We start from the raw sequence: 17116 nt of genomic DNA, 5'->3' as shown, positions 1-17116 counted from the left end.
CCCTCAAGAAAGTAGGGATAGCAGGAATATACCTTAAGAGCATAAAGGCCATATATGAAAAACCCATAGCTAATATAATTCTCAATGGGGAAATACTGCGAGTTTTTCCCCCTCAGATCAGGGACACAATAGTGATGTCCACTCTCACCATTGTTGTTCAGCATAGTACTGGAATTCCTAGCCTCAGCAAAGAACAAAAAGATATAAAAGGCGTCCAAATCAACAAGGAAGAGATAGAATTTTCACTCTTCGCAGATTACATGAGACTCTGTGTGGAAAACTGGAAAAATGCCACCAAAAACTTGCTAGTACTCCTACAGGAATTCAATAAAGTATATATAAAATCAATGCACACAAATCTGTTGCATTTCTATACACCAATAACAGAGCATTAGAAAGAGAAATCAAGGAATTGATCCCATGTGCAACTGCACCAAAAACTGTAAGACATCTGGGAATAAACCTAACTAAAGAGGTAAAAGAAGGGTGCCTGGGTGGCTCAGTGGGTTAAGCCTCTGCCTTCAGCTCAGGTCATGATCTCAGGGTCCTGGAATCGAGCCTTGCATTGGACTCTCTGCTCAGCAGAGAGCCTGCTCTCCCCTGCTCTTTGCCTGCCTCTCTGCCTGCTAGTGATCTCTGTCAAATAAATGAATAAAACCTTTTTTTTTTAAAGAGGTAAAAGAAAAAGAGGTAAAAATCTGTACTCTGAAAACTAAAGAGCAGTTATGAAAGAAACTGAGGAATTATATATATATATATATATATATTTTATGCATATATAAAATGTATATATACCCAAAGCAATCTATACATTGAATGCAATCCCTTTCAAAATACCCCAGCACATTTTCACAGAGCTGGAACAAAAATTCTAAAATTTGTTGGAAGTAGAAAAGACCCTGAAAAAGAAAACCAAAGCCAGAGGCATCACCATTCCAGACTTCAAGCTGTGTCACAAAGCTATAATCATCTAGACAGTATGGTACTGGCACAAAAACAGACACATAGGTCAATGGAACAGAAGAGAGAACCCAGAAATGGACCCTCCACTCTGTGGTCAATTAATCTTCGACAATACAGGAAAGAATATCCAATAAGAGAAAGACAGTCTCTTTAACAAATGGTGTTGGGAAAACTGGACAGAAACATGCAGAAGAGTGGAACTGGGCCACTTTCTTACATCATACACAGAAAGGAACTCAAAATGGATAGAAGTTGACCTAAATGTGAGACAGGAAACCATCAAAATCCTAGAGAAGAACAGAGGTAGCACGTCTTTGACCTTGGCCACAGCAACAACGTCTTACTAGACACATCTTCGAAGGCAAAGGAAACAAAAACAAAAATAAACTATTGAGACTTCATCAAGATAAAAAGCTTCTGCACAGCAAAGGAAACACCAACAAAACAAAAAGTTAGGGCAGCCCTCTCGGATTCCCTCCCTCTTCAGGGAAAGTATTTGATATAGTCCTGTTGTGGAAAGTTTGTTTCGTTAAAAGATGGAACAAAAAGAATGAAATCAACTGTTAGCAACTAAAAAGAGATGGACAAATTTAAATATCAAGAATTAGTCATCTAAACTGCAATAAACCAACATATTTATCAGTATCAGAGTTCAGAGAACAAACCATAAATTGAAGAGTAAAATACATAATTCACATTTTAAAGAACCTAAGTAGCTTAAAGCTTAAACTCTGGAAGCTAACAAGCTAGGTTCAGATCCCACCTGAAACTACCACTTTTTTACTTATTAGGCTTTGGAATTTGTACAAGCACTCTGCTACTCTCTATCCACCTATCTATCATCTACCAATCTGTCATCTATCCACTTATTTACTAATTAATTTATTATGAGATTATTTTATTTTAACTGATTATAAATATCCAAGTCTAAAGAGGGCATGAGAAAAATAAGCATTCCTATATAAACCACCGAAGAGAAAGTAAATTATCAAATTTTGTTTTGTTTCCTGTGTTAAGCGTTGGAGGCTTTCCTCAAATGTGTTCTGATCCATAACTCATTGCTGGTATTCTTGGAGATTGGCCAAAAAGAGAGTTGGTGGTTGTTGGGAAAGGAGCTAAAACTATTCAAGATTTAGTCTTTCGCTTACTCTAATTCTTTGTTCAGTGCTATGCCTCCATGTCCCTGATTAAACCTGGGGCCTTCTGTGGAAATGGGAGAAACTGATGTCAGGACCCATGGGCTCCAGGGCACACCTCTGCCTGGACCAGTACTGGGAGCCATTGTGGTCCAGGGCTTTCTGGGATTCGGAGGGGTGAGTCTGCTAATATTTTAATATTCTTCTTTGCAGGTCTTAGATTACATCTTCATCTTGCTCTGCCAATTTGCTTACTCTGCATCTGCTTTCATGTTCTAGAACTTTGTTCTCATCTCTTGCCTGCTATTGTCTTCTCTCTAATTTTCTTTGTCCTTGCAGGTTTGTTCTTCTATTCGCATTACTTTTATTTCTAGAGGTAGTAGAAATAAGCACAAGAGTTCAATATCTGGTGCTCAAATGAAACTTGTTTCTAAAATTACCGCAAGAAATATGACTTAATTTTTAAATGAAAAGTTAAAGTGAATGTTTAATTTGATGGACGAGGCCACCTCCATCTCTATATTTCTATGATTCTTCAGTTAAGCATCAATCAAACACAGAGTAATTTGACTGTTCTAAACTGTCCACATCCCATATATTTATCAGAGCTCTATCAAGTATGTTTTTCCTTTTTAGGTCAAGACTTGCTTCTCAATTTGTCGAATTGTTGCTTGAGTTGTAGAAGGACCACAGAACACAGAGTGGGGCTTGCCACATTGAAGACCTAACTGTGCACCATAAATCTTCAGGGTTAGAATCAGGGAGCAGTTGTCTAATTTATATTTTTTCAAAGTCTAAATTGTGGAATTTATGGAAGAGACAATTTAGTAACAACATTAGAAATGTAAAAATGCCAGATAATTGCTAGCCGTTCCAGGAAACTGTTAATTGGAATAATAAAAAAAAAAAAAGATAGGGGCGCCTGGGTGGCTCAGTGGGTTAAAGCCTCTGCCTTCAGCTCAGGTCATCATCTCAGGGTCCTGGGATCAAGCCCTGAATCGGGCTCTCAGAGCCTGCTTCCTCCTCTCTCTCTGCCTGCTTCTCTGCCTACTTGTGATCTATGTCTGTCAAATAAATAAATAGACAAAATCTTTAAATAAATAAATAATTTTAAAAACCCTCCTCCACTTACATAGGATGTTATTGATTTGTTGGCTTGGGTGGACTTTCACAGATGTTTCCTACAAGATTTGAACACAGAAATTAAGTTTAACTAGTGTCATGTGGTATGTAAATACCTACCTTATGCATGCAGTTGTCTCTTTATACCACTTCCTCAACCAGAATACAGTACTCTTAAAGAGGAGCTTTATCTCTTCTGCTCTATAATTGTTTTCATTTCCATTAAAAGAGAAAGATACAAATAATAGATAGAATGAAAGCCTGTAATCTATGTTATGTCAGTAAATCCTTGATGTCTATTAAACCCCACCTAAACTTGCCATTCCCTTGACAGAACACGTAGCAAGGCCTTTCTCCAGCTGCTGTTTTTGCTGATGAGATGCCAAATGTCTTTACAGATACATCTCAAAAGAGAGAGAGAGAAAGAGATGAGAAAGCAATTATAGGAACTCTGTTCTCAAAGGAAGTAATTCAGAGAAGGTAAGTGGTTTTTATACTTATTGGATCACTACGCAAGGATGATTTCAAGTGATGTTCATTAACAATAAAAAGATAATTTTACCTGATTTTTAATTGTTGATTTATATCTAATAAATAATGTATGAAATGTCCATCAATTGCTCCTCAAAACTGTGAAGTTTCATCCTGTCATAATTTTTTAAAAGATTTTATTCATTTATTTGAGAGAGACAGACAGACAGAGGTAGTGAGAGAGAGCCTGAGTGGGGAGGAGAGGGAGAAGCAGACTCCTGCTGAGCAGGGAGCCTGATGCGGAACTCGATCCCAGCATCCTGGGATCATGACCTGAGCTAAAGGCAGATGCTTATCTGACTAAGCCACCTGGATGCCCCCATAATTTTTTTGTTTGTTTGTTTAAAAAATCTTTAAATTAGGGTGCCTGGGTGCCTCAGTGGTTAAATGTCTGCCTTCGGCTCAGGTCATGATCCCAGGGTCTTGGGATCCAGCCCTGCATCAGGCTCCCTGCTCAGAGGGGAGACTGCTTCTCCCTCTCCCACTCCCCCCAGCTTGGGTTCCCTCTTTGGCTGTGTCTCTCTCTGTTAAATAAACAAATAAAAATCTTAAAAAAAAAAATAAAAAGTCTTTAACTTTAAATATTTTTCTCATTTACCTGGAATCCAATTTATGTTTATACAGCAATACTCATGAGTTCTACTCAGAACACTTGCTATACCACAATGAATATAGAGCCAATCAACAAATGTAAATATTACTTAATTTCATGCATATCATGTTTTTATGGAAATGATGTAAGAAAGGTAACATTAGTGTTGTAAACTTAATGAACTCTATAGTCTGAAACTAAAATTTCAATAATTTCCTTTCTTTTTTTTGATTAAAGAACTCCAATATCCAAATAATTTTCATTACTTCTGCTTCTCAAACTACCCACCTTCCAAAGAGCTTGCTCCTTATGTAAAGGATGTTAGTTTAGATAAATATTCATATTTGTGTGCATATTATTTGCATTAATAGTCTTTAATGAGGATCAGCAAAACATTAGAAATTTGTAATGTAAAATTGAAGTTTCAGAAATATTAACTGTTTACTTATTGTTGTATTCCCCAAAAGTTTACAATCAGCATTACGACTTGTTACTGTTAGGACTCAGTAAAAAGAAATCTTGGAAGGTAACAACAAAAAAATAAAATAAAGTAACTTGTTTCTTTCTATTTCTCTCTCCATTCTTTTTTTTCTCTCTCTTTCCCTCATTTTTCTTCTCCCTCTTTCTTCTCTTTTTATTATAGTAAACAGCAAATTGAGTTCACAGTTGAGATTGGATATTTCTTATTCATCCTTTCTAAGTTAGCTTATGTATCTATTCTTTAAAGTATCAAATTGTTACAAAAGTCTGTAGAAAAAATAAAACTACTTCTGAGGCTGGGTGATACATTTTTAGTGTTCTTGAATATAGGTGTAAATTGAAATGAAATAAAACAAGCAAGAGCAAACAGGGTAAGAATTAAAAACACTTTATCTTTGTTCTTTCATTTCCTTTACTACGGAGCGCAATCAACACTTTACAACAGGGTTAATACACTCTCTTCAAACATGCTATTATTCTTTCACAAGAGCACAATAACTTTATTAGTTATGCTGTCTACAATCTTTCCAAAGTGACAAGACTGTGTGGGTGGGTAGATCAGGAGCAACTCTTGGTGCCCTCTGTTGGAGTCTTTTCAGTGAACACCAACAATAGCAGTGAGAACCGTACAGCTGCAGGTAATTTTAATGGTGGAAGTTCTAACTTTAATTAGTATAATTAACTGAAAAAAAGAAAGACAGAAAGAAAAAACCCAGAGGTTTACTCTTTCTGCTCAGCAGTTATTGAATATTCTGATCTACATCTGCTCTCCATTCAAGCAAAGCCTGAGTTACATCACTTTGTGTTAAAGTAGTCTCAGTTTTCTTTCATAGAAAGGCAGTATCTCAACTTAGTCTTGGATCTTTCAGCTTGGTTCAATTTACTCTATCTGGATTTCTGTGTTTCTAAAAATATTTTAAAAAATAAATGCAAAAATATGATTTGAGCAGCATATGAAATATTGAGTAACACATCATTATTAAAACTTGTATTTCAACCCGTTTTTTGCAGTGAAAGCAGAAAATCCTTTCCTGTTGCTTTTCTTATTATTACTGTTACCACCAAAATAAGTGATAGTAGAAAGCCTTAGACGTGCAGAAATCAAAATCAAATAATGTGAATTAAGCATCTACAGTATATATAATATCATATTTGATCATTCATCACTGCAGTTTCAAATGGGAAAAAATTGAGAAGGCATCTCTTTATGGGCTGAATTGTGCCAACAAAGTCCTAACCCTGGCAGCTATGCATGTAACCTTACTTGGAAATAGGATCTTTGCGATGTAATCAAGTTAAGACGCGATTATACTCGATTCAAGAGGACCCAAATCCATTGGCTGACATCCTTGCAAGAAGAGGAAACAGAAAGAGACACACACACTGGAAGAAGGCTATGTGAATACAGTCAGAGACTGGAGCAGACTGGAGCTATTCTTTTTTTTTTAATTTGAATACAATTGATTAACATATAGTGTATTATTCGTTTCAGAGGGAGAGTTCCATGATCCATCAGTTGTATATAACACCCAGTGCTCATTACATCACCTGTCCTCCTTCAGGTCCATCACCAAGCTATCCCATCCCCTCATCCTCCTCCCCTCCAGTAGCCCTCAGTTTGTTTCCTCTGGTCGAGTCTCTTATGTTTTGTCTAGATTGGAGCTATTCTGCCATAAATAAAGGAATGCTAAAGATTACCAGCTACCACCAGAATCTAGAAAAAGGTAAGGAAGGATCCTTCCCTAGATCCTTTAGACACATCAGTCTTGCTGACATCTTGATTTCAGACGTTAAGTCTTCAGAACATTGCTGTTCTTTTAAGCCCAGAGTTTGTGATACATTCTTATAGTAGCCCTAGGAAACACACACAGTATCCTCTGGCTAAGTGGGATTGGTTCTAATCAAGGAGATTCTGTTATATGGTACAACCTGTAAAGCCCTACGAGCCACACAATTTGGCTGGAGATGTAGGTAATGCTGAGAGAACAGTTTGTAGGAGAGGAAGATACATAAACTGATTTTGCGCACAATTACAGGAGGACAATAACCTACACATAACTGATGAAGCCATAAGATATACAACAATAATGGGAGACATCCTGATGCTCTTCAAATACTGAAATTCTAAGAAGGGAAAATGTAATATGTGTATCATCACTTTATCAACTATTTAACACAGGTGATGTTCTCCCTTAACATTTTTTGAACAATTAGCAAAGTAGGGAATTACAAAATATAATGAATGAAAGTTTCAAATAAGTTTAGGGCTGGAAGTCTTAGCACAAATATTGATAACTTATTACTCTGTCGACTCTTTCCCTGGCCCTTGCTCTTCTGTGTATTGGTTCTGACTTAATACAACCAAGCATGGGCTTCTAATATTATTTGCAAATAGTAGGAATCCCCTAATTCTGAAAGAGCAAAACATAGATCAGCCAGAGAGGATAAGGTATTAGATTAAGAGAACAGAAGAAAAAGATAGAAACAAAATTTTTACAGATGGACTGGATACAAAATAACTAAAAGATGGCACATTATATAAAGGAGACGAAATAAATATTGGAAAGGAAGCAGGGGAAAGGAAGAATCAGAAACAGTGTCCTGGAAAAACAAAGATTGAAACAATATTAGAGGCAGAAGAAAAAAACAAAAACACTAAATTGCATTTGACAGTCGTATTTCAGAATAACATATGGAATTATAACTTCACAAAGATCTCTGTGAAATGATAATTTGATTCAAAAACAATTATTAAATAATTATGTAAATACATATTTTGTTCAAATATGTGATTGAAGAGAACTATAGAAGAGATATTAGAGGTTATAACTGTCAGTGTCTATATATAGTAGAAGCCCTCTTGCTAATAGGAGCTTCTATTATATATAATTAGTATTTATAAAATACTTTGATCGTTTTGAAAAATGTGAAATAGAATATTATCAGAGTTTTGTGTATACATTGTGTGTGTGACAGGATCTATGAATAAACCATATAAATTTTTTCAGAAAGCCTTATCTGCTCAAATAATGTTCACACTCAATGACTCATATGATGAGAACAAAGTGATCTGCTCCAATGAATAGATAAGAGGCACAAAGTACTTGAGAAGGGAATGCAGCAGAAGAAAGAGTTCATAATTTATCAAGATCTGCTATAAATTATTTAAAAACATAATTATTATTGCTATACGGTTATTCCATTCTGTTTACTTTTCTCTATGCTCTTCTTCCCCCCTCACCCCCACTTCTCAGTTACTTTCTTTTTTCTACACTTTGTTACCTTAGTCTTCAAAAATCATTTAAGTTTCCAAAGTACCAAGAGCCTGGAAAATGTATATTCTCACCATGCAGATTAATTTATTAATCCATTAATCTCATCTCCCTCTGTCTTCTCTCTCTCTTAGCCTTTTCCCCCTTCTTTCTGTTGCCTGGAGAACCACGCATGATGTCAAAATTCTCTCCACTACTTATAATTCCATAATGGTAAGAATGGAGATGAAGGATGATGCATATTAGGTATAATTAAAATCTCCTACATTTCCTTTAGATTATGAGGATAGAAAATATTCCTTTGGGAGAACAGGGCATATGTATGCTTCTTTACAGAATACATGCAACACAAACAGATAAACCAACAAACAAATAAAACAAATAAACCAAAACGTACCTCTCTGGGCCCAGAGGAGACAAGTATCCTTGGCATCTCTAACTCTTCCTGTCCTTTCTCTGAACACCCAGTGCTAGCTGCCTTTGTCTAGCTGTCTAGAAGGGTTTGTATAAGTGTTTTCTGTTTAAATGCAAAACACATTAATCTATTATCAAGTGGCATTTTAGTGGGGATTATCCATTATTATCCAATGGCAGGCTCTGGGGGAAAGAGATAGGGTCCTAAGAAGGCAGAGAACCTGGAAGATTAGAAGGATTCCAAGGGAAGGAAGGTGAGTAGAAGGAGCTACCGACAAACTGCTTTGTCATTTTTAAAATAAGGTTTTATTTATTTATTTGACAGAGAGAGATCACGAGTAGTGAGAGAGCCACGCGGCGGGGGGGGCGGGGGGGCGGGGGAAGCAGGCTCCCTTCTGAGCAGAGAGCCCCATGCAGGGCTCGATTCCAGGACCTTGGGACCACAAACACACCGAGCCACCCAGGCACCCCTGCTTTGTCATTTTAATAGCCTTGCCAACTGAAAGTGCTACAACTGCCCCATTGAGAGACAATTTCTTGAGTATTCTATATTTAATTCTCATGTATTGCTCTAATTTAGAGTTTCTCTATGTTAGGTTTGAGAGCACAGGTAGATTTTTTTCCTCCCAGGTACTTTTACTCTGATACCACTGAAAGCCTATATTTGTTCTGTACCCAAATGTATTAAACAAATTTGCTAATTGAAACTATGATATGGGGCACCTCGGTGGCTCAGTCAGTTAAGCATCTGACTCTTGATTTCAGCTCAGGTCATGATCTCAGGGTGGTAGGAATGAGTCCTGCATAGGGCTCCTGTTTAAGATTCTCTCCCTCTACCCCTCCCCCACCCCCACTGCTCGCTTGCTCTCTCTCTCTCGCTCTCTCTCTCAAAAAAAGAAAAAAAAAAGGAAAAAAGGAAATATGATATGAAAAACTCATCACAAATACATGTGTCATCATATTGGGTTTTTTCATTTTGGGTTTTATCATAGTTTGACTTCTCTAAAAGATTTTTTTCTTTCTGAGTTCAGTGACCATTTCCATATTACAACACTCAGTTCTGTTACAATAACTTTCACACGGTCACTAATTTTACAAACATGTCTTTTAGTTCCTTCTTTTCTTATATTTTTGCTTGCTTGTTTGTTTTTTCATCTTTGGCCAATATCTCCCCAATTTCCCCACTCCCTAGCCCCTGGTAACTACCATACTACTTTCTGTTTCTATAACTTGGGCTTTCTAAGATACCACATATAAGTGATATAATACAGCATTTTTCTCTCTCTGACTTATCTCACTTAGCATAACGTCCTCAAATTCCAACCATGTTGGGGCGCCTGGGTGGCTCAGTGGGTAAGCGTCTGCCTTTGGCTCCAGTCATGATCCCAGGGTCCTGGGATGGAGCCCCACATTGGGCTCCCTGCTCAGTAGGGAGCCTGATTCTCCCTCTCTCCCTGCTTGTGTTCCCTCTTTTGCCGTGTCTCTCTCTATCAAATAAATAAATAAAATCTTAAAAAAAAATTCCATTCATGTTGTTGCAAATGGCAGGATTTTCTTCTTTCTCATGGCCGAATAGTATTCATATATATACATATGTATATATAAGGCACATCTATATCTCTTCATCCATAGACAAACATTGTTTTCATATCTTAGCTCTTGCAAATAATGATTCAATAATGAGTTTTTTTCCCCCCATGAAATCTCTATTTTTCCTAAGTTTTGTAAGATGTTCAAAGTCAGTTAATTAGGGAACAGAGCTTCGCTCATTCTTGTTTGTCTCTCTTTTTCAAGCTCTCTATAATCCATCATGCTTTTCTTGGGATTTGAGTAGCTCGGTTATGTGAATAGAATAAGATAAAGCCTTATTTATTTTGCTTATTTACATAAACACAGCAGGTATTTATTGAGGGTTTTTTAAAAGATTTTATTTATTCATTTATTTGAGATCAGGGTTGGGGGAGGAGAAGAAGGAGAGGGAGCAGACTCTGTGACCTGAGATATTTGGGGGGTAAGGAGTGTTTCTTCATTTTAGTCATTAACCTCCCACCTGCACTCCCTGATTCATCAAGCTGACACTTTGGGAAATAAATATTACCTGGCAGGCTGGCTGATATTTTCAGACCAGTGGTTCCCAAATTTTGTTGCCCATTGGAATCACCTAGAGATATTAAAACAAAAACAAACAAACAAGCAAAAAACCACTAATGCCTGGCTCCCATTCCTAGATAAGCTGATTTAATTGATTTGGTGTCAGTCCCGGCTTTGGCATTTTAAGAAGTTCCACAGGTAGTTCTAATGGGCAACAAAGCTTGGGAAATAGCCCTAGTGATAAAGAGATCATAATACAAAAGGATATTTGAGGAGCATAGCCATTCCGGAACAATATTCTGGATTGCAGACATCCATAGGGTAGAAATGTTAAGAAAACCATATTGTGAAGAATTAGGGAAGAGGGGCACCGGGCTGGCTCTGTTGGCAGAACAAGCAACTCTTGATCTCAGGGTTGAGAGTTTGAGTCCCATGAGGGTATAATGATTACTTTAAAAATAAAAAGGAATACAAGTAGGGAGGATATTAAAAGATGGAGAAGATTAAAAAAGAAAAGCGGGGGTGGAGGGGACATCTGGGTGGCCCAGTCTGTTGAGCATCAGTCTCTTGGTTTCCACTCAGGTCATGATCTCAGGATCTTTTGATGAAGCCCCATGTTGGGGTCCACACTTAGCTGGAATTCTGTTCGGGATTCTCTTCCTCTCCCTCTGCCCCTCCCCTGCTCATGTGCATAAATAAATAAAGTCTGAGAGAGGGAGAGAGAGAGAGAGAAGCCAAATTCACACCACATAGGTATACAAAAATTTCCAGAGCAAAACACCAACACAGAATCTAAAACCAGATTTACCAACAGAAAACACTAACTGCAAGAAAATAACAAAGGGATGTTTTTATAAGTAATAAAAGGAAAAATATAGAATGTTCAAGCCAAACTGTTTTCAGATATGTCAACATAATTAAAAAAAAAAAAAAAATTCTCCTGCATGGAAAGTCTTGAGAGGATTGCCATGCAAAGACTCAAATGGACAATAGTTTTAGGTAAAGTAGAAGGAGAGAAAAATCCAAGGAATGCTGCAAAAGTTATCTGATTAAAGGTGATTAAATAGTTTACTTTATTGTAGCTGTTTATTTAAGACCAAATAAAAAGAAGAAATATATCTACAATACTCCAGAATTAGAAGTCTGGAAAAAAATTACATGATGGGCATTGTTGTAGAGGAAAATTAAAGATTTTAAGAATTGCTAATTTTTTGTCTTAAAAGGGAGGATTAGTTTTTTTTTTTCTTTTTTTGAAAGGAGAAAGTGTTAAAAAGAAACAGAAATGGGAAACAAAAATAAGGTTGGAGAAACACGCCCAAGTGTATCCGTAATAATGATGACAGATTAGACTCACAAATTTAAATTCCAGTATTTAAAAATACATATATATATATATTATTTATGAGACACATCAATTTTATTTATATCCAATATAGAACAACAGGAATAAGATTTAGTCTTCCATCTGAAATAACTAAAAAATGACACATATGAAAAAGAATGGGTTTTAAAACATTGGCCTTAAACAACAAAGGACAATGATTTCTGGCAGGTAGGGAAAAAATGAGGTGGGTTCTATGATTGCTCCAAATTTGAAAGAATTTCCAGATGATAAGGCAGGTAAGAAATCAATGGACTCCCTGATTTGAGGAGATTGAGCTTAGAATTCAAGGAGAAGAATGCAGTTAAATTTCACAGGGCAGCTAAGGGAGTCTGGCTGTCTTGGGGGAGTCTTCATCTTGGAGTTGAGTTTGAGTCCCACCTTGGAGATAAGGTTTATTTATTAAAAAAAAAAAAATTCACAAGGTAGCTAGAGTATCAGAAAAGAGACAGCGACACAAATATAAAAACTCTGGACAACTACAGCAAATCCTCCTCTGATATTCACCAAGTACTGATCAGGGCATCCATTTAAGAAAACTACCTCACTCTATAGTAATTGAAGAGCACACAAAATGATTAAAGAAAACTGGACCCAACATTCATGAAGGTTGGGGAATAATGTGTCTTATTCGCAGCCACACTGGAAAACTACACAAATCACAAGGCTCAGGTATAGGGCCTAGTCTTGGTACTGGGAATATTTAGATCACACATGGCTCAAGTCTTGCATAACAAATCTTAAAAGCAGGACACCAAAGGATCAAACTGTTTCTAAGTGACTTAATTTTATCTCACAAGAAGCTCAGAAATATTTTTAGAATGCAATACCACCACTTCACAAGATAAAATTCATCTTGCCTGATAGCTAATAAAAAATTACTAGATATAAAAAGAGTAGGAAAAACACATCCCATAGAAGAAAAATCATGTGATCAAAACTAATCAATCAATCAATGAGAGCTGACAAAGATGTTGTAATTAGCAGACAAGGACATTAAAATACTTATAACTCTATTCTATATGTTAAAGTAGGTAGAAGAAAGATTGAATATGATAGTAAGAAAGTTGGGAGATATAACAGAAAACCAAAGAGAATTTCTGCAGATGAAAAATACAATGTAAAGACTGAAAAAATACACTAAGTGGTATTAACTGCAGGAAAAAAATATAGTGAATTTATAGATACAGCCATAAAAACTATTCAAATGAAATAAGTAGAAAAAAGATTTCAAAAGAAAACGAAAGGCGTATCAGTTGGCTCTGGGACAATTTCATATGACCTAGTCTACAGGTAATTGGAGTTTCCAAATGGAGAAGGAAGAAATAGCTGAAGTAGTAATGGTCAAAAACTTTCCAAATTTGATGAAGGCCATGAACCTGCAGACAAAAAAAAACAAAAACTGTTTGAGAGAACACAATTTAGTTCACAACCCTTTTCAACCTGTATATTTTAAATTCATTTTGTAACCTATCAGTAGGAAATCTGTTTTGAAAAAGCACAGTGAAATTGTTCATATAACTTCAGGTTATCCATTTAGGTTTTTCAAATTTTCATACTGTCCTTGGAGATAATTGTACATCTCCATTGACTCTTACCAGGGTCTACAGAGCAAGCAAGCTTGTATGCTTGCTTCTTTCCTCTTGATGCACCCTTCACTTCACAAAACCAATAGAAAGATGTACATCAAGTTCTAAGTACAGTGCCTAAAACGTGTCTTGGCAGGTAGCAGGCTACCAGAAAATGAGACATATTTTCTTTCTCTCTTTCTTTCTTTTTGAAGATTTTATTTATTTACTTAGGAAAGAGAGAGAGAGAGCAAGAGAGAGCATGGGAGGGGAGCAGAGGAAGAAGCAGACTCCACAATAAGCTGGGAGTGGGACCCCGGGCTCAGTCCAAGGTCCCTGAGATCATGACCTGAGCCAAAGGCAGACACTTAACTGACTGAGCCACGCAGACACCCCTGAGATGTATTTTCTGTGATAATATGTCTCTCTCTCATTCCAGGCCATAAAATAAGGACTTATTTTGACTCCATATTTATAAAGCTCAGGCCATTTGTGAGAGTAGCATATACCTTTTTTTTTTTTCCCTCCTCTATGAAAGTTTGGAATTTGTCTTGACTTGTCGTCCTTATTTCAATTAAGGGTTATGTCCCTCTTTCTCTTATATAAGTAAGATTGGTGTGTTTATTTATTGCATTAATTTTTTATTGCTGTTGTAACAAATTACCACAAACTCAGCGGCTTCAAACAACAAAGTTCTTACCTTGCTGTTCTATAGGTTAGAAGACTGACATGGTTCCCACTGGGCTACATTCGAGGTTTTGACAGGACAATGTTCCCTTCTGGAGGCTATGGGGTGAATCATTTCCTTTCTTTTCTCCAGCTTCTAGGGGATGCCAGCATTCCACCTTCACAGCTGGCAAGGGCGAACACAGGGTGTCCTTTTCACATCACACCACTTTCGCCTTTCGCCTGTCTTCCTATCTCTTCCTCTGACTGATTCTCTCTTCCACTTTTTAAGACTCTCGTGATACCCAGACGATCCAGGATAATCTCTCTATTTTAAGGTTAGTCAGTTAAAAATCTTAATTCTATCCTATTTTTTCTTTGCCATGTAGCTTAATATATATATTCACATGTTCCAAGGATTAGGATGGGGACATCCCGGGGAGGGGGAAGGGAAGAAGAGGCATTTTTCTGCCTACCATTTCTTTTCATAACACCAGTTTTTGTTCTACTGTCCATATTTATTGCCCTGTTTTCATTTTCCTATATTTGTACAAAATGAGTTCACCTCGCCATACTTGTCATAAGTCATATCTTAACCATTTCATGTATGTGCAAGCTTCTGAGTTCATACATGCTGAAATAGAAATTATTTTATTTTCCTATTACGACTCTAAAATTTTATAGTTAGGACTTCTTTCCTTCCTTCCTAACCTCCCTCCTTCACTCCTTCCCTCCTTTATTCCTTTTTTGAAATTATACATATTAGTAGGTCATATTTAGTACTACATATTTAGTAGTAACAAAATAATTACAACAAGAAGGGAGGGTTGTTACCATCAGATTGAGAGCCACTGTGTTAGAAGTAGAAAGTTGATTCTGAACAATATATCGAAACCTTTTCAAGACTAATTAAAGTGCCCCTATCCAAAACAAAACCAAACACCACTAAAACAAAACAAAACAAAACAACAAGACAAAACCCAAACTAACAAACAAAAAAACCCCAAACAAACATAAAACCAACATAAAAATATCACCCACCCAAAACACACCTCCAAATACTTTGGATATTCAAGCAGACCTAGAGCTACAAAGCAGCGAAGATATGGACCTTGGTTTGTTATTTATTTCAGTTTTATAAAGAACCTCTGCTTGCAGACCTGTAACTAGAGTAGAAATAGAGCTTATCTAATATATTTGTTAAAGGCTTCACAAAGTAATAGCAGAAACTAAGCAAATTAACTGAAAAGCTCAAACCAAAAATGGGCTCGTTTAAGAAAATTGTTTAGATAAAAACTTTACTCCATTATTTCCTTTAATGCTCACATTGTCTCTGTGTGATTAGAACTTTCATTATTTTACAAAGGAAGAAAATCAAAGGACATTAGGAAAGTAAACAACTCTCAAGATGACAGACTACATAAATCACAAATCCAGTAAATGAACTATGATTGTTTAATACTAGTTTGCCCAATTCATTCATTCATTCATTCATTCATTCATTCATTCACAAAATATCTGAGTACTTAATATATGTCAAGCAGAGAGCTGGGTGTTGAGAATGCAATGGTCAACAAGACAGTGAAGGTGCTTGACCTTTGGGAACATAAAGTCTACTGAGGGGAATAGATATAAGCAAGGTAATAGATTAAGTAGTTAACAATTCAATGATAAACACTGGTTTGTAAGTGATCAATCACTGAATTCTATTTCTGAAACCAATATTGCACTGTATGTTAAATAACAAAAATTTAAAAAGAAAAGTAGTTAGCAATTCATAAAAATTTTGATTAAAGAACACAAGGAACCCTTGTAGGGAAGAAAGATATTCCAAGTAGAAAGTTCAGGGAAAGAGGGGCACCTCACTGGTTCAGTTGGTAGAGCATGTGACTCTTGATCTCAGGATTGTAAGTTTGATTTGGCTTTAGAGGCATATTTTATTTAAAAATGAAAATTTTAGGGACGTCTGGGTGGCTCAGCCGCTTAGGTGTCCAACTCTTGGTTTCAGCTCAGGTCATGATATTGTGGGTCATGAGGTCAAGCCCCAGATTGGGCTCTGTGCTTGGCTTAGAGTCTGCCTGAGTTTCTCTCTCCCTCTCTCTCTGTCCTCTCTCTTTCTCTCACTCTAAAAATAAATAAATAAATAAATAAATAAAAAAAATGAAGAAAAAATGAAAATCTTTAAAAAGAATAAGAAAGAAAGTTCAGGGAAAGTGTCTCTGAGTTGGTGCCACTTAAACTAAGTCTTTAGGAAGACAAAGAGGGGGGCAAGGAGAGAGTATAGGGGCACCCATAGCCTCCTGGTCCCTCACACAAACCAATGCAAGGATGAATCCCATGTGGTTTGTAAGACTAGAGAGGTCATATAGGTAAAGCAATTTTTTTGGAATATAATTTGAATATACATTTAAAATACATTTTAAATTTGCTTGGATATTTCTTGCAGGCTTATAAAAATATTCTTGCATATGTGAAATAAGCTACTTCAAAAAGCAAATAAATCTTTTCCTTTCTTAAGGGTAAGGAGGACACGGGATCCCAGGTTTGTTGATGTTTTTTCTTTTCTTTTTCTCTCCTCTGGGCTATAAGTTACAATGCTCCATTTGGGATTTTTTTCCTCTACTCTGCAGGCAGTCACTGATAGAGATCTTTCCTGGAATAGTAATAGGAAAAAAATGTACAGCAAAGCTGACGCACCACATTCTGAGTTGTATTGGAGGTGCAATCATAACTTTCAATTAAAAAAAAAAAAAAGTTTGTTTTGGTAAGATAATATCTTTCCAGCTGTCCTAACAGATACCAGTAAGAAATGCCCGCTGTGGACAGAATGGTGGTGGGAGACCATCCCACATCCCCAGGGGTGTGCCTTTGGGGTGGAATCCTAGAGCATTCAAGCTGAG

This window comes from Mustela lutreola, chromosome 6 (assembly GCF_030435805.1).
Source record: "Mustela lutreola isolate mMusLut2 chromosome 6, mMusLut2.pri, whole genome shotgun sequence".
Classification (NCBI taxonomy): domain Eukaryota; kingdom Metazoa; phylum Chordata; class Mammalia; order Carnivora; family Mustelidae; genus Mustela; species Mustela lutreola.
The sequence above is the reverse complement of the archived record's forward strand: the minus strand, read 5'-3'. Positions refer to the sequence as shown.